Below are 19,947 nucleotides of genomic sequence, written 5' to 3' on the forward strand. Positions count from 1 at the left end.
TATACTCCACCACTGAGCCGGCCATGTCTTGGCCACAGCAGAATGCAAATTTTGACTCCTGCAGAGGGCACAGAGGTCCAGTCTCCTCCACCAGTGGTTCGTACTCAGGTGGAAATAGGCTCTGTGAGGACAGCACACTGCTGTTTACAGTCACAGCCAGTCCCCAGACCAGCAACCTTACATTTCCCCTTGCTTTGCCCCTGCTTTGCTTTGCCTCATTCCTTGTATTCCCTGACTCTCTGGAAGAGCTGTCTGATTGATTCTTTTCTTGAGCACTAGATTTCTATACCACTTCAGTATTCCCAACTCTCTCCCAGAGTTTAGTACCCAACTCCCTAAATGTAAACCAGTAACTCCATTCACAGGGGCAGTCTCCAGACCCACCGAAACCATGGGAAATGGAGATGGCAGCCACACAGGCAGTTCCATTTCTGCACATGTAGAATGGCTTCCTCGCTGCACACAGGAAAATTCCTCCAATGGAAAATATAACTATTTAGAAGCTCAAAATAAACAATGATAAGAATGATGAGAATTGTTGTACAATACTGGTGGGGACTGAGGGATGTGAAAGACACCTTGGGAAGATGCTGTCGAGAAAAAAAACATGACAGCTTTAGTGTTGGATGGGTACTAGCAGTAGAGTTTGTCCCATACACATTCAGGTGAACAGTGGATCCCAGGCCCTGGTAAAGCTGGATTCCTTAGCCTGACAGAGCCTAGCCTGCACCCTTGCCAATTTAGGAAGGAAAAAAAAAAGAAAATCTGTTTTCTCACTAGTTTTATAAGCCAGCTTTGATTTACTTGTCCTTGTCCAACAACAGGATTTTCCCATGAGAATCAATCTCTTTTCAGTTTCAGGCCTGTCTCCAAAATCTCAAGATGTTTGGTTAAAGCGACATTTCAGCCACTTTCCTTCAGCAAAAGTGACACTGAGCACAATAGCAGAGAAACTGAGAGAGAGCTGTATGTAGACAGGCAAGAAAATCAAACTCAAGAACCAGTGCTGTGTGGAGCCACTTAAAGTCAGGACAAATATTTTATTTCTCACCTTTCAAGCAAATACATGTCTTTTGTGTCCACTCTTTAGGGTTACATGGAAAAGTGAAACCTTGGAGACAGGAAAGAAGGAGACAACAGGTTATTACAGACCTCACTGCTGTCCTGAGTGATTCTTCCTTTACTCCATATAGTGAATTAGCTCTACGTAGAAGAACTGAGTTCAAGTCTTAAGACATTGTGAATTACTAGTCTAATTTACCAGTGTCAGCTCTGTTTCAAATCACTGTTAATCATTTAGTTTTGTGTGTTTCACAAAGTTGAGGCAGATATTTCCAAATGTACTGTGAGGCACATGGGGTTACATCTTACATACTTACACATATATATTTCAATAAATTCGTACTTATTAAAATTCATCTAAGAAACAGTGTTTGTGTTCCAATACATCTTGTGGTCAACACCATCCAGTAATTTTGTCCCTTTTATTTTCATTCTTTATGCAGGACATTCATTCAGTTCAAATTCTGTCAAAACAGTACAGCTGATCTAACTCTTCATCATCAAAACTGTTACTTTGAGTTTTAGTTTGCTATAATTGTACTGCTACAATTAAACACTCTAAAATATGGAGTGGATGTGGTGTTGCAGCCCCAGAAAGCATCACCTCAAGCCTCTGTGGCCTCTCCATAGCTTTCCTGTGCCTGTCATATTATCATCTTTCCACTTGATCTTATAAAGAGTTTATTTTTGCACCCTGGCAGTTTGATATTATTTTTCTTTTTCTGAATTTGATGTTTGATGCCTCAGCATAACTGAAGGCAAATCCACCCACAGTATCATGCAAAGCAGAAGTGCTCTTTCCCTCACCACTTGTTTTTCCACAGCTTCCCTAAGCCCTGGGTTTTCTCCTGAAGATTTAACTCATAGCAGTACGTTTTCTGTTCCCTCCAGGAGGGATTGTGCTGTGCATTTTACACAACTGGATATCCTATTCTGCACTTAAAATATGCACATTCCTAACAGCTTATTTTCCTTTAAATAGCTAAAAGCATAGGATCATGTCCCCCTGGCTCTCTCTTACTGGTTCCTAACAAGGGAGGAGTGGGCTCAGGAGGATTATCACAGGAAATAAACCTGCAAATGGACAGGGCAGAGATGAAAACAAATCAAGATGTAAGTGTATAAGATGGACCTGAGAGATGCTGTTGGTAGGATACCTTTGGAAGAGTGGGTTTGTACTGCAGTGAAGTTCAGAAAAGCTTTCTGGCTTGGTCTGTTATTCCCAACATGAGGAATATTACCTGCGGCTGAAACAACTTGCAGAGAAATCTACTCATATTAAGAAAAACGTAAACAAAGTTGATTGATTCAGAGCTCATACCCTCATCTGGAGATACTGTGACTGGCAAATAATCTCTCTGAGAATACAGATACAATCCCCAGCTTGCTCCAATCTGCATTGTCTTCCTTACAGGGATCAGTTAAAGTGAATGTCATTAGAAGTCCCACGTTCCCCATGCACCTCATGCTCCTGGGACCTGGCATGTGGGAGGAGAGGTTTTTGCCACGTTTTGGACAGGATTCTAACTGGCATACTCTCCTAAAATCACAGCCTAGAACTTGGACCTCACATACTAGCATGACCTTTAGCCACTATGATATGCATACACCCATGTCCATACAGAACAAAAGTTCAGTAAAAATATATGGAGGTGTCCAATTAGTATTAATATACCAGGTTATTAGTTGTCTCTTCCCTTCATATGATTAGGTCTTTTTCAAATAAAAATGCACTGGAATACCTATTAGGAGCAAAAAAAATCAAAACACCTTTAATCAAACTTGTTGGAAATGCAGCCAAGGAAAGGGAATCTTACAGCCCACATTATATAAAGAGATAACAAAGTAAAATTAGAGTATTTGCTGCCAACCTACTCTGCGGCACGCGCAGCGTACACCTACCACACATAACATACATTACTGAATAATAAATCACACTTTCATCCAAATAACCCAAAGCATTTTACAAACACTAATTAAAATTTGAAATATCTCTCTGAGGTACTTAAACAACAATGTACATAATTTGTAGGTGGGAAAAGTGAGCCAAGGGAAGTTTAAATTAACTCACTCAGGGTGAGGAGGAGAATCAGTGAAAAATCAGGAAGAGCATCCCACTCCTCTATACAAACTAAGGGCATCTGTCCTTGAATCTGCAGAGTGAGTGTTATAGTAACTTTAAAAAAGTTGTCCAGAAGATTACTTGTCAGAGCGCATTTAATTACTACGAATTCCAAGTATCTGGTTTCAAACTACTATGCAGGCTCTATCATATCACTGTTTCCCAGTACTGCAAGACTCTTCATGGAAAAAGCATTCCCTGCTCATCATATAAAATACTTCTGGATCTGACTCAGTGACAACTGGACACAACCACGTGAGTCCTCCTGAGATGACCACTAATTGGTCCTTCATGGCAAGTATTGCTGCCTCCAGGAATTTGCATTGCATCACACAGAAACATAAAAACTGTGCAATAATTACAGAGGAGCTGCAGGGAGAGAGTGTTGCCACAAGCGATGCTCTGGCCTCTCCTCCTGGGCTGTGTCATGCTCTTCTCCAGCAGCAGCAGGGCTGGCAGGGGTGGCTGCCCCGCCAGCAGGAGCTCCCAGTCCCTTCCAGGGCACAGGGGCATCACTGATGAGTTCCCCCATCCTCCCCCATCCCCCTTCTGAGGATTAACGTTTTGCATAATTGTAACTATACCTGCCCCCATGAAATTATCTGAATTGCAAAATAACCAAATAAAAACAAAAAAATGACCATACTTATTTTCTATATTTATTTTTCCTCCTGTTGGCAGGGGTCATTCCTCAGCACCAAGCAGGAGGCAGAACTCTCTGTGTGGAGTGGCCTCTTCGATAGACAGTTTTCCACAAGAATTATTCACAAAACTTGCACAGCACTGGAGGCAGCTTTGTGACATTCCTGGGGTATTTAACATTATTGATCCTTTTTGACAAATGAGTAATGTAACACGTTCATTACCATTAATCATCCTTTTTTTAATTCAGGCAAACAAGGGGTAGTTTGGTTCATGTTCAGCTAATATCTATTTTTGTAATTATTTTTACAAGGACCGTGTTTGATGAAATTCAAATATGTATTTATTTGGAAGAAAAATATTGATGTTCTTTTCATTTTAGCAAAGTATTCCATGAAGGATCAACTTTCCTAGCTGTGCTATTAAAGAAATAAAAAACAAACACGCTATTGTTTCTTAGAACTACATTTTAAAACTGGGTCTGCTGGTTTTGGCTCTATTAGCATGGAAGTCGACAGTTAGTTTCACAACAATGCTGGGTGGAGAAGAATCAGATTCCCATCCCCTTGCTTGCCTCTGGCAGCTGGGTTGTTATTAGATGTGATTAAAACCCCCACATGTTCCCATCACACGAGCAATCAGCTCATGGGTTGCCCAGTGCAAACGCTGCTCCCAGAAGGTCCTGCTTTGCTCGGCAGATGTTTGCTTGGGGTGTGAACAGAGAGCGTCACATGAGCTGGCTGTGGCACTGCTTTTGCCTGCCTTTACCCCAGGAAGGAGCATTACTGATCTCCCCCTCTTTCCCTAACTCATCAGCATCCTTTATCCCCAGCATGTCAACCACCCTGCAGGGGACAAAGAAGTATAGAGTCCGATTTTCCCAACATATCCTTCCTGTTGTGATATATTTCAATAACATTAAAAATACCTTCTTGTTATCTGCTCCAAATCTCTCTAGTTAGAACTGTCAAGATACAGTAAATGTACTTCTCAGGTTGTTTTTGCTGGCTCCTTCAGAAACCCATCACCTGCTAATGCTGACTTTGCTGCCTCTTCACACCTTTTTCAGTGCTGATACTGGGCCTGCTCTCACAGGTTATTAAACGCAGACTTTTTAAACCAGATTTTGAGCAGGGCTATTTTTTTTTCCTGGTAACTGTAGGCAGGAGGACTGCAAGCCAGTGTTTCCAGCCCTGCTCTTGCCCTGCTGTTGCCCTGCTCTCCCAGTAACTCTGGAGCCCCACTGCTAAGAGCTGTGATGCCACAGCACCAGTAGTATTTCCCACACCCTGCCTTTCTAACGTTTGTGGCAGCACTGTTTTAAGAAGGGATAAAGGAGATACTGCTATTTCCCCCTATTATTACTATTTCAGTGCTCTGATGTTGTTCCGCATGTACAGTACTGACAGGCTGATCACAGAATAATTTATAAATACAGATGTAAAGCACATTTATTTCTCCTAATGAACATAGCAATAATGCTCTCGCAGTGATAACTCTGTTTCCTGAAACCAGCAAACCCTGAAATAATATTGATGGGACCAATTGCTTGAAACTTGGTAGAAACAGTTTATATTGAAGACACAAGAAGTCGCAGTAGGAATCCTGTAAGGCAAATGACTCTACAGAGGATAAAAGGTATGAAAAAAAAATCTCGCTTATATTTTAAAAACACAGCTTCAATAATTTATCATGTCATTTAAAAGAATGAATAGAGGTAAATATTGAGATTTTTATGGAATAAAAAGGAATTATTCCTAAAATATGCCATTAGCTAATACAGAACTGTCATTTCATTTTTTAACAGCCTCAGTTTCCAATAATTGTAATACCAAGCCCTAAGAATGTTTTTTATTAGAGTTCAACAAAATTCTCTCTTATGCCTTTGAATATAAAAGAAAAGGTGAAATTGGCATTTCAAAAAATCCTGGTTATGGTGGAATCACTGTGAAAAATCCCCTGTTAAAATAAATTCAGGTAGTTAAGGTGTCTATTAATAAATATGTGCTGTAGTCTCATACAGTTTTCTTGTATAAAGATTTTTAGGGCACCTGAAGCAGGTGTCCTCCACTGCCTCACCCCTTTTTACTGTCTGATTTCACACCACACAGATAGTGGTATAAGAATGAGAAAAAGCAACTTGCTGCTACTTCTTGGGCTCTTGAGTGTCTGATGGCTGATTCAGAGAGAAAGAAGTTTAAAAGTGAATCATTTCAGACTGAAGAAAAGCTAAGAGATGATAGCTCTGAACTGGATCATCTAGGCAAGAAATGAAACTGGAGCTTCAACAAGTTTCAGACACCTCCAAGAAGATGATGTCAGAGGAGTTTCAGACATATTACCTTGAAAATGAGGTTAGAAAGAGAATAGTAAATCACAGAAAAGGTGGAAACTGACGCAATGTAAAAAGGAACTCAGCATCTCAAACAGTGAGGGGACTAATAAAGATTGATACAGAGGCTGTCCCTGACAGCTGAACTGGTCCACATGGAAGAAATAGAGGCCACACAACTGCTCTCCTTTTCCTGCCAGTTGCATTAGGAACATCACATCTTGCTGGTGCAATTCAGTTAAGGCGAAGACCAGAAATAAGAACCCCATGTCATGAAAATGCGCCTAGAAAATGTGTTTGGTCTTATGTCTTTTAATCCACAGCACTAAGGGACATCTTGGTCTTTAGGCACAGATGTGTAACTTTACAACAACAGAATTCATCCAAGAAGATCAGGCGGCTGGACAATACTTTTACTTGTCCTACTTTTAAAGCAGGGCAAAATAAGGAAGAAAAGAGCATGTCTTTCTCTTCCACCTCTGCTTATTGACACAAAACTGAATGATTCCAGTCAGGTATTTTAACACACATGCTGATATACCTTCTTCATCTGATGCTATCGTTTACTGGTTTTTCCATTGTCATTAATACCTGCCTATGACTATAGACAGGTAAATAACTGCTGCACAGCATAATCACTCTCTTACATGATTATCCTCTAGCGACTTTAGTTTTATTTGCAGCAGCTCTCTGTTTTTCACAAAGCAAAGGAATGTACGGATAGTATAAAGCTATAGAAGAAATTAAGATATATGGTATTGTCTGCTAAAACATTTCCTGATTGTCTTAAGCTACCTGCAGGCTCCATTAAAGCCTTTCAAAAATAAGAAATCAAAGGGAAATGTTCTCAGCTTTGTAGCGTTCATAGTGGGCTTCTCTGCAGCTTCATAGAAACTGCAACATGTTAGCAGTTCCTATCACTGACCTTCCCTATATTTTTTGCAGCTTCAGCTTGAAGTTTTCTTGCTTTGATATAAATCATTGCAACACTGCATCACCATGGAGCAAAATCACTCAATAGAGTGTAACAGGGGAAGCTGATAACTGGACTTTGGCTGATTATGATTCTTTGCCTTAATAGAAGGAAGTACCTTGAAACTTAAAACTCCCCAATATAGGATTGTCAGGTTAGAATAGCTTATCAAGAGTGTGTGGTAATTTCAACAGTTTACAGTCTATTTGTTTAATATTCCTAAAGAAAGAAACTTTAAATGAAGAACAGACTTACATGCCCGACATGCTTCCCACACAGGCTACAACTCACTTTGGTATTATTGCAGCTACAGAAGCCAGACTTCCAAACCCCAATCTTGCTCATATGAGTTCGTAATAATGATATGCAGCCTATGACAGCCTCTTTTTCAGATTTGCTTTTCCAAGCAGCCCTGTTGAAATTAAAAATGCAACCCAGATCAATTTCTGCAGGGAAACTGAAACAAAAAGAAAATAATGAATAAAGGAAGATTTCTTATTCATAATCATTTATACTCCTAAAACTTACAACATTGATTGCTGACCTCTGAAAGGTGGAGAAAGTACCTGTCCCCTGAGCAGATCAGAGTGCAGATTTTGTCTACTGTGACTTGGTATTCAAATAGCATTTTTTTTTTTTTTTCTTCCCACACAATAATTCTCATATGTGTTAACCAGTGAAGAGAGAAAATTGGATGTATTGTATATCACGGAAAAAAGACCTAGTGTAGACTGAAGAAAAGGCATAAGTATTCAAGGGAGTAAAATAATTTTTAAACATTTTCCCGATTTCTCTTTTGTTAGTTCATATTTGTGCCTGTGAAGACAAATTTTGCACTAGTTTTTGAGATAATAAAACTTCTATGTGGTGCAAGGAAGTTCAGTTTGAACAATTATGAACAGTCACCAGCTCTTTCCAGGGGGTTAAGAGTTATTTTAGATGCTTACAATCACGAGAAAAACTTAACAGTCAGTTGCAGGATTCATCTGAATTTTTAGCCAGGATCTCTGTCTAGTAGGAAAAGTGTACCTGAAGGTTGCTCATACCCAAAATTACATTTGGACACATAGGCAGATGCCATTGTCACTGAAAACAGTGAAATAAGCTCTCCAACCGATTTGCTGGGTTAGAAAGTTGACATTACTTTATTAGCAGCACTGGACGCATGGGGAATTCTCCTCAAAGCATGCATGCCCGGTAGCCTAAAAGATCAGCTTATATTCCTCAAACTAATGCATATTCATCACATTTCCTGAATGCATGCATATATGCTAATTGTTTCCATGGACTTATTCAGGTATGGTTCTGGATCTTCCAATGACTTTTCTTCTTGAGAGCACCTCAAATATGCGGTCAGGTCATAATGCACTTCTCTTATCATTCTTTGTTCTGACACACAATTCTTGTTTCCAAAACTAAAGATATCTAGTACATAGTAATCACTAAAATAAGCAAATAAGGAAGCACAAATTAGTTGGCACAAGACTTATTAGTCTTAGATGCAGGGAGTTAAAACAAGGCCATGTCAATCTCAGGGTTTTTTGTAATAAACGCTGGATGGTACAAACTAAGCATTAACTGTGAATATAGGGATCATACACTATTGAGCGAAAGTTAAAAGAATTCTTCCAACATCTTCCCTTACTGCAGCTCAGACCTCTTAAAAAATTTAACTTGCTTGGTAACACCATTAGACAGAGGTTCTGTAGCTTGAGCACAGAATCTCTACTGACCTCAGAAATTCTTGCAAGCAACTTTTACCTTCTACAGGCTGTTGACAAATGCTTTCACATAGGGTTCTGTGGACTGTGATAAGGCTGTATCACAGTATGTTCTGCAGTAATTTCCTCCAGATCACACACATCTAATTGCAACTCAGAAAAAATTTCAGAACAGGATTGTGTAGTTATCAGTCTTCATATTCCTGTCTGACATGTGGGTCCATGTCAGAAAGGTGAGCCACTGCGCTTGGCATCATATGTGTCAAGGGAAAAGAAAACAAATCCTATGAAAGAAAGATCATTCAGTAGCCCTCTCTGCTAAATACTTTCAGCAGAAAATTCATTGTGGTCCAAATGCACAGAGAACAAGAAAGTAAAGACAGGTTTTGAGTCAAATTCCAAATTCCATGCTCATGAAATCTCCACCCCTGACACCCCCAAAACACTTAGACAAAACAAAGCTTGGTAGGGGAAAACTCCTTCAGCAATCATCTAGGGGGACAAAACTGAAATGAGAAGTGGGAAACTTAATTTAGATGAGAAGTGGGAAACTTAGTTTAGATGAGTACAGATTCCCACCTAGTGACACCGATGACAACTGTAACCACCCAGATAGGTGAAAACCTCAGGTGTCCAAGAAGACACAGCCAGCATCAAAAGCCCAAGATGTATTTGCTCCTGGGCTGAGCTGTAGGGGACACCTACTCATTACAGAATTGTTTTGATTTTCTCCTTCCTTTTCCCACTCCTCTCTAAGAGCCCTTTGCTCATTCAGGCCGGATCTGATCGCATTTTCTCCTATTCTCCATCCTCTTTTGGCTTCTGGGCATCTTTAATATGCACAACAAAGTGTCAGTTTCATTACCAGCAATCTGTATTCAAAGATATAAAATTTGTGTAAATTCCACAGCATTGCACAATGTTTCCATTTAACCTGAATGAAATTCAAGTGCAAATGAGGTGTTAGTCATTCATGAATAGAACTCATAATGTGTAGACATGGTTTTTTAAGGTGAATTTAGTACCAAGCAAAAGGTGCCAAATTGACAACAGTGAAAACTGAAGTCCTCTATGGATTCTTTTAAAAGGGATGGCGAGGGAAGGCAAACCACACGACTGCTTATAAGTGCTGACAACTTGCACTAGGGTTGGAAAGATAATTCAAACATAATGTCCCTTTAAGGCTTCACTCTCTGTAGAGGGAGTATTAGTCCCTACACAAATCTAGTGGGTTTTGTGACACAAAAATTTCAGGGTATGGGAGACTGAGAAATGCAGAATTCCAAATCATTTCACTTAAGGCACTCTGTAATGAGATCTAATCAACTTTGAACACCTACGGGTGAAATTCCCCATCCTTTCCATAGATTTATTTTGTTATACTCCCAAGATGGTCTCCAATTTGTTATTGTTAAACAAGTGATGCCATTCCCAAGTAACTAAAATGACTGGAAGTGCTAGAAATAAGTATAAGAGAAAAGGCTGAAACAGTACTTTCATCTTGAAAACACCCAAGATTTGCTTTTAAAACAAATACATAGTCTTGCAATGTAAATGCCAGATGATACCCAGCTGATGCAAAGGTACTGGCTGACCACAGAAAGATCTTTTACTCAATAAATAATTGAATATAGCAAATCCCACCCTGCAGTTTCTCACTTGTAAAGCACAGGCAGTAACTACCCTAGCTCAACGTGATTTGACATCTAGGAAGAAAGCGTTGTAGACAAGAGCAACAGATTTTCTTTAAATATCTTCTATACTACCTACACCCAGGCAAAACACAGTTCTGCATTTACAAAATACAGGGTATTGAGGACAATGACTGACTGCCAACAATTGCAGGGAACCCTACAAGACTGCATGCCTGGTGAAGGTCCTGGCAGATGAATTTCCCTATGAATAAAGAAAGGCTACACACATTGGAAAAATTCTAAACTTCAAATATGTGCAAATAGGTTCTGAACTGACAATTGTGATTCAACAGTAAGAATATGCTATAGATCCAAGAAAGAATTAGGTCAGTGCTCATTATCAGTCAAAGCAGCAAATAAACTATTAAGAATTTTTAGGAAGAGATAGAAATAAAACAGAAGTAAACACTGCCTTTGAATAAATCTATGACTCACCTGCATTTTTAATATTTCTGCAGGTCTGGTCTCTTTTCGGGAGCATATGATTAAATGAAAAGAAGGCCAGTAAGGATAATGCACATCAGTGCAAAGCACTGGGTATGAAAGAACAACTCAGCTTGAAAAAGCAAACTAAGAGTGAATGCACAAGTCTATCCATGAGCAGTCAGGAAAGAGTGAAAGGGCATTGATTCCCATAGCATCAGTTGCTCACTGGTTCTCAGAAATTTAGGCAACAACAAACAAAATCTAGTTCAAGAAGGAAAGTTTGAGCATGAGTGAGCAAACTTGTGGAACTCACTGCAGAGGTCACAAGGGAGGACTGGGACAACACACAGAGAAGAATTCTGTGGAGTTTACTGTAAGAAACATCCAGCTCAGGAAATACCCTGAGCTGAAAACTGTTGGAAGCAGAGGAGTAGAATAGGTAGCAACATACTGCCTTTGTCTGATTGGACATCCACTGTCAGAAGTAAGGAGCTGGACTAGATGAACCTTAACCCAACCCAATAGGACCATTCCTGTGTTCTTATGTTGCTGGCTTTACCTCACAGCATGTAGCTATAGATTTCCAATAGCTGAGTGGAGATAACATAAAGCTATAAACCAGGTAGCTTTGCTGGCACTGACTGTGATATCTGTCCGTCTGTGATGCTTCTTGAGTGAGCCTTGACACGTACCCACACCGGGTGTCCCGCAGAAATACAAGCATCCACACGTGTACATGTGTGTATCGGGGTGAGTAGAGGAGGGGAAACCCACAACTTCACCCCCATGCAGCTGGTTGCAAGTGATCTGACTCATTCCCATGTACTTTAGTTGCTGTGGATTAGTATGAACAGAGGCAGGAAAAGGTTTCAGTGAAGACTGGAAAACGGCCAGACAAGAACAGGAGACTGTGAAGAAGAGAAAGTCTTCAGCAGCCCAGGGTGGCTGTCTCAGTAAAAGCCGCAGAACTTTTGTGACCGTCATCTTCAGAATGTGAATTTACCATCTACGCAGCTCGCCAAAAAAGCAGCACTGCTGGCTCTTAGCACAGACACAGGTACAGTGCTCCAAGCCTCACTTCCAAAGTACAAACCAAGTGCTACCTATAAAACCAATAGTCTCAGGCTTCCCTTGCCTCATCAAATCATGCACCGCAAGAATGCCATTTTAATCCAAGGATTGTTTTTTTGTAAGATATACATTTTTTAAAATAAAAATCTCCCTTAAACATTTATTTATTTCCCTGGCTTTTCTTCTTCCTAAGAACACTCTCCTTTACATAACTCCAAGGGGCTGTTGAGTGATAGAGCAATTGTCATTTTAAAATTAACATACCTTGACACACATGTTCACATCATCTTTGCATGTGTGCTGTGATTCTCCACAAGGATAAAGATGGTGAAAAACTGTCCAAGACTCCCAGGGACTCTTCCTGCTCTTGTGGACTGCGGAATGAGATAGGGAAGAATTATTACTGCTTTCCGAAGTGGCCAAAAATTTACCTTTTATACAGTGATAAACAAACCCCTGCAATTGCAGCAGAATGACACTGCTGGCAACTGTCACAGCTGTCCCAAAGCAAGCAGCGCAGGACTGCACCCACATTTGCACTGTCTCTGTTTCTTACTATTTTCTACAGAGGTAGTTCAGTAAAACTGATCTTCATAGAAACTTTATGTCACATGCATGTTAAAATACAGAAAGTTATATCCATGGTAAAATCTTATGAAAACACATTTGATCAGCTTACAGTATTTCAATTTCTCTGGTTTGACAATATGACTGAATCATTATGTGCAGCAAAACTAAGTTTTAAAATTTGGTTGTCCAAAAATCATGAGGCTCCAAATTTGCTTTGAAATCACATGATTTTGAAGTATTGAGGTTATTTTGTCATTTTTACCTGTTGAACAGAACCTGAGACAGAGTAAATACAGGTGCCTGGTCTGCCCCTCCACTGGGGTTTGTCCCCTCTGCAGCACCAGCTAATTCCTTTGGGGACTGAAGGCCTTATAGTGTTGCCAAAATTTTTAACTACAATAAAAGCTACATGTCAGAGTAGCTTTTCAAAAGTTCTAAATAAACACTTATACTTTCCCAAAATCAGGGGAGACCAGATCCATAGGTAGCTTTTGTTACTATGGTATGCCTTTTCTCAGTTTAGAAAGGACAAGACTTTGCTTACACTAATTATTTCAATACCCTGTCACCCATAATTCACTTCACTTTCTCATACACTGCAAGTTTTCCATATCCAGTACAGACCCTCTCTGGATCCTTTGCAAATGCTTTGAATTAATTTTTAAATTAGTTCCTCCCTGCTTCTTGTTTAAATTTTAGGTGAGGATGGAGAGTTGATTGCAGTGAGTACTAAAGGCAGGAATAAAAACTTTGTGTGACCATTTGAAACTCTCACCCAATTATCATAATCATACTTTCTAATTTTTTTTAATAAAACTAAAAATCCATATCTAAACAAAAGCTTTATTCCTCTATCAGAAATGAAACTTTATTCATAGTTATTAACCATTATAGCAGACATACCCCTTATATAAATATCTATAAAGTAATGAGTCTTTCCTGGAATAAGATGCATATTAATTAGATCCTACAGCACTTGAGAGACTTTGGTTCAATTCCCACCAGTAAGGTCAGGAAATGCATCCACAGTAGTTAGCAGCTAGTTTCAAAATCTCAATGCACCGAGCATGATGGGGTCATTCAGTGGAGCAGATACCCCAAGGGAAGGGTAAAACAAGAGCCAGGGATTATTTCACAGCTCTGAACTGGTACACTGCGGGAGTGATGGACTTTCCTTTCAGAACAGAAAAGCTTACCAGCACACTGTCCTTGTGGCCCACTCTCATTATGAAGAATGTAGCATGTGAAGCAATTAATTGGATGATATGGGCTGGAAAAAGCTAAGGAAATTGTGTGAGCGTGTGTGTGTGTGTGGTGGGAGACACTAACAGAGGAGGACAATGCTGCCATACCCACACTGACCCTGCACAGGCAGACACAAGACGAGGCAAACCCAGAGCTGGGTGGAATGAGCACCTGCATTTACTCCCACCACCTGTTCAACAGGTAGACATGGCAAAATAACCCCACACCCCTGGAAGTGCTCAAAAGAAATGTGGATGTGGGATGTGATTTAGCAGCGAACATGGTGGTGGCTGGGCAAATGGTTGGCATTGATGGTCTTAGAGCTCTTTTCCCACCAGTGCCGAGCAGGGTAAAACAATGCAAAAAGCTTTCTACACACTTGATTTTTAAATTCAGAGGATGATTCACTATTATGGGAAGATGCATTAAATATCTCATCTTTGCCCATGGACTGCTAATGAACCAGGTTCTAAACACTAGAAGATTTTGTCCAGAATATGGATTTTACATGAGAACACGATCCTTTGAACACCTCCATGCTTATCAAGAGAGGTTTGTTGCTTTTTTTAATATATGTTTCCGTTATTCTATCAGCTGTGATAAAGCAAACAGATATAAATATGCTCTGTAACCTTTGAATTTTGTTCTTTTTCTATTTTGAATCAGCATCTACATGGAGCAGAGGTAAAGTATTTTTATAGTAGATTTTAGGATGTTTAAAGAATCAATTAATTTTTTTTTCTTTTTTTATGGAAGACAAAATCCTCCTGAGATACTCATGGATGCGAAGACTGACAGAAAAAAACCCGGCTTATTAGGCTAAAAATAAAATTATTATTTATGTCAATAGAAAAAATTCTCTGGTAAATTTCACTACATAAGTAATTGTAATAGAAAAAAATCCTAAGTGAATGAATAGTCATAATGTTTAATAGTACAAAAAATATGCTGAAAATGACAGAACTCGGAAGAGATCTTTCCTCATGGGAAAGCTACTCCGTTACAATCATTATTAAGGTGCTACGCTTTCCTCTGAAGCATCTGGTGCTGGCTGCATTTGGAGACAGGATACCAGGCTATGGTGACCTTTGGTCTGCTCTGGCATGGCAGTTCCTCTGCTCTTAGGTTGCAAGGCTGCACCAGCATATCATTTGAATGATTTCAGTGTTGCATAGCTACACAAATCATTTACAGGTAAATGGTTTATCAGAAATTTTAGAAAAAAATAACATTTGATCTTGCAGGCACAAGATAAGTAATGGTTTGTTTTTGTTTTTTTTTTAATTGTAATCACAGTCATGCAGATTATATTCTCCAGGACAAATATATTCTCCAGCGGCTGTTTCACCATGTGTATGGCACACACATGGTGTATTACACTGGCTCTTCCATTACACTTACTGAAAGTGACTGAAGGAAAGAGGAATCCACATTTCAAGGTGAGGAAGAACATAACTAACACACAACATTTTTTTCTTCAAATGTATCTTGGGTTTCTTGCTGCTGCAGTCCTAAATATCTACATACCTCTGAGGGTGAGGGGTTATGGGGATCCAGGAAGTTTTCTCCTCAGTCCTACCAGTGAGGGTAATCATCTTGAGGCGGAGTGTCGGGGTCCTGTGGGTCAACAACCGGTTACATGGCTGGCACTGACAAGAGGGCTGTGCCTTTTACAGCCACGTGATCCTCTTGAGGGACTAAGGATTTCTGGGACCAGATGGGATCCACTCAATAAAATGGGGCAAAAGAATCTCCAACAACAGGCAAAAGTTCATGGGACCAGATGGGATGCACCCACAATTCCAAAGGACCTATCCTGATAGTAGCAAGCCCACTCTCTATTCTCTTTGAATGGTCATTGAGAGGTCCCAAGGACTTGAAGAAAGCAAGTATTACTCCTATCTTTAAGACAGAAGAAGGAGAATCCAATGAATAGGATAGCCTCAACTTGATCCAAGTAAAGGTGAGGGAACAAGTACTCCCAGAAACTAGTGGAATATAAGCAAAAAAAAAAAAAAAAAAAATCATCCATTCCAACAAAGGCAGCCACTAACATTACACACTGCATTAGGAACATTGCAGCAGGTTGAGCAACATGATTCTTCACCCCTACTCACACCTGGTGAGAAATATCAGGGGTTGTTAGGTCCAGCCCTGGCTTTCCCAGTACAAGAAAGATGGATTTAGTGAAGTTTTCGACCTGGGGTCTTATCAATGTGTATAAATACCTGGCTTGCGGGAATAATGGAGAAAATGGAACCAAACTCATTTAAGTGGTATTTTATGGAAGGACAAGAAACGAAAGACACCAACTAAAAAAAAAAGGAAATTCCATCTAAACATAGGAAAACACAGGTTGGTCAAACCTGGATGAGCTCAGTTGGTCAGAGTTAATTACACCAAGGTTGTAGGTCTGATCCCCATATTGGCCATGCACTTAAGAGTTGGATGATCCTTCTGGATCAGGCCTTTCTGTGATTCTGTGAAACCTCGATATTATTAACCGTGGAGGTTGAACGCTTTTGGAGATTGCTCATTTTGGAGATGGTCTGGGGAAACATCATCTTTGGAAATACTCAAAACACAACTGGGCACAACTCCTGGCTACCCTCCCTAGGTGACCAGGGCTGAGCAGAAGGGGGGACTAAGTGGTCTCCAGAGATCTACCAAGCTCCGCCATTCTGGGGTACTGTGTATTACAGTCCACCTGAAAGATTCCTCCCCAGCTGTTGCACAAAGATTTCTCTTTCTTCAGGATATAAGTTATTTGCAGCACAGAACATTTTCCAACACAGACATCCCGTGTTATTTTAAGGGTGATCCCCTTTACCCGAGCACATTTTCCCTGCTAGAGTCAAAGAGGAAACTTACTCCAGCTTGTGCTTATACACAAAAATATAAGAGCTCTTGGTTATACTGAGTCTCAGGCTGTGAATCACAAGGAAGATTTTCGATGTCCAGCAGTTAAATGTGTTAACTATGACATTTCCAAAGTTCTATTTTTATATATGCAACACAAAACCAAATAAAACACTTCTTTATAACTGCTCTTTATGATAGTATTTGTTCAACTACTGCTTTGATGATACCACTACATTCTGCAGCATCTTCTCAGAATTTCAGTTTTATAAGCTACACGTATTAAGTTTTCAGAAGCAGACTTCATTATCAAGATTTTTATTCCTAATGAGAAAATAATCTACAGGCAGCATTCTTACATCTCCCATAACCTCCTTGCTGTTGAAAGGTTTGTTTAAAATTTACTTCACAGAACAAAACACAATTCATATCTGGTTATTGTCCTAATGAAATCTATTTCTCCTCCTTACAGAGCTCTTCACTGAGATGCTAAAATTTAACTCACTTGAGTTATAAATACTGTGTGAATTAATAGTCAGCATTGTTTGGAAGGTTTTTTAATTGGCCTACAGGGAGGCCTTCTGTATATATTAAACAGATCATGTGTCTGCCTTGCAACTAAACCACCTTTACATTTCCTTTGCACACATTAAACTCAAAGCTGTTTAATGTTTTCTTAGAAGTTATTTGGGTTTATTGTTCACTCTAGGAAATGACTGTTACGTTAATCAGCGCAAACCTAGTTTAGTGATTGGTCCTTAGTGATGTCATTCAAGAGTCATAATGCCCCACAAATAAATAGGTTTGGCTGTTCTTCTTATTTTTATTTATAAATTCTGTTTCATAACAGCAGTAAGATGCTCCAGGCCATGCACTTCTTGGGGATTATTGCACTTGTCAGGTGTTTAAAATCACTCAGTCCTCTGCCTGTGCCTTATAATACCACTGGAGGTATATAATCAGCCAGAAATACACTGCCTGGAGTGTCTTAATGCTTTATTATGACATATCTAACTTTCAAAATAAATTATTTATTTGGAAGCTTGGAAGTGTCACAACGATATCCAATCAGTAGCTGAGAAATAAATATGAAATCAGGAGAACATACCAGAAAGAGAAAGAGGGTAGAAAAAAATACCAACTCATCAGTCATCCCAGGCCAAAACAATGTGTGCATGGGCCTATAGACACAGAGATGTGTGTACACAGCCAGTGGATTTCAATTGTGCATAGAGCTGTATCTGGTGAGAATTGCACTTATGCGTCCCTCTCTGACTGCTGATATAAACCATGAAGCAACTGCATTGAGTTAATAAATGGAAAACATAAGTGGGCTAAACAGATGTTAATAACTAGACCTCCTATTAAGTAAAAATTTAGAACACTCTGTACTTAGTCTGTTAAGTCATTCCATATTTAAGAACCAGCTTCTGTGTTTCATGGAAAGGAAGCCTAGCTACATCACTTGGCATTACAAATTGCATGTTACATCATTATCATTACAATCACTAAACTACACACATTATTCAAAGCTGAAGGTTAAAAGCAAAACAGAAAATGTCATTTTCTAAGAAAAAAAAAAAAAAAAAAAAAAAAAAAAAAAGACCCAAACCCCAAACAAACTAACTAATCAATAGCACAACAGCTAGAGAAATTTAATACTCTAGGGTTAAAATTTTTAAATTAAATTCCAATTTGTAAATTATTATGTGGAAATAAGGAACTCTTCTTAGGCAATTGTGCTAAATAACAGTGCAAACCCTGCAGGGGACCAAATTATCTTTCAGTGAGGGAATATGAAAAGTTTTTTGGAAAAGGGCCAGTTTTAAGTAGGGGGTGTTTAAAGCCTTGGGAGTTACTGTAGCAATAGAAAAGATTAATAATTTGCACATGTGAGACTCCTGGCAAGCAGGACGCAGCTGTAAAGAATTAACCCCTCCTGAGAGACATAAAAACATGGAGCAGCTGAGAAGAAAAGGGTGAGGGGAGAATGCAAAAGTATGCAGAGTACAGATGTCCTAGAAGAGAAAAATATGTGAAGTAGGGTTGAACAATGTACTGAGATTTTATTATTATTTGGGAGGGAAAGGGAATCTTCTTGGCAAATCGTGGGTATAGGGAAAAAAAATTAAATACCAGCAGAAGACAAAACTAATTTTCTTATTACTGCCTGCAAATGCAAATAATCTGAATAAAAATCTGAAAGCTTCAAAGTCCTAATTGAAACGATACTCTCAAAGTGATCTGGCCTAAAACTAGACCAAACCGGCTTTGTTTTGGTGTTCATGCATGCCTGCCTCTGCTCTGCGCGCTGACTCCATCATTCTTGTGTGCGGGCAGGGCGCTGAAACACAGAAGATGCTGAAGTGATTGGAGGGCAGGCTCTCACACACACAGCCACTGAGCAAGCAAAGCAGATCTGAGGGTGAAGCATTGTGTGATTGTGGGTCTGTAGCTGCAGAACCCAGCTCCCAGTATTTGTTCTTCCTGGCTGCCTACCAGAATAATTTCTCTTGTGAGGGTCCAATTTTGCAGCTGCTCAGCATGGCAGAACCGCCCCCCTCCCCCAGCCAAATTCAGTAGGGCGGCGCACGGGCAGCAGCATGGGTGCACTCGAGCTCAGATGATAACTCTTTCAGAGTCTGGTAGAAGGCCAAAGCAATCCAATTTTTAGGTTGTATTAGAAATCTGAGACTATTACCCTTCGAAAGGAGAAATTAGGCTTTAGAGTGGTTAAAGAGGTAATCCTTCTGCTGATTTCTGTTAGTAAGTATTTTTTAATTTTCTCTTTGGAAAAACAAAGTGGTCAAGAGAATATTGGAAGTGATCATTAACTGGGAAAAACAACGGAGATGTTTATTCAGATTAAGTCATAGAAATCAGCATCCTTTTCTATTAAATTAAAGAAATGGCCTTGAAAGTAATATATGTTTAAAAGTTACATGGATTATCTAGAATCCAGATGATGAACTTACTTTTTTATTCTCACCATTTCATAAGGAAATACGTAAACAGATTACATAGTTTTATTGCATTTAGATTTAAAATCAAGACCCAAATTCTTATATGGGCTAAAGCAGATTCTATTTTAAAAAGAGGAAACTAGAAAGAATACACTTTTAACATAGTAAGTATTTCAGCACAGTACTTTTCAAGTAAGTACATTCAAAGTGTTCTTTGGAGGCCTCAGGAACCAATAGGTTCAGGAGATTAATACATCTTCTTGCTTC

Source organism: Hirundo rustica, chromosome 7 (genome assembly GCF_015227805.2).
Source record: "Hirundo rustica isolate bHirRus1 chromosome 7, bHirRus1.pri.v3, whole genome shotgun sequence".
NCBI classification, from domain to species: domain Eukaryota; kingdom Metazoa; phylum Chordata; class Aves; order Passeriformes; family Hirundinidae; genus Hirundo; species Hirundo rustica.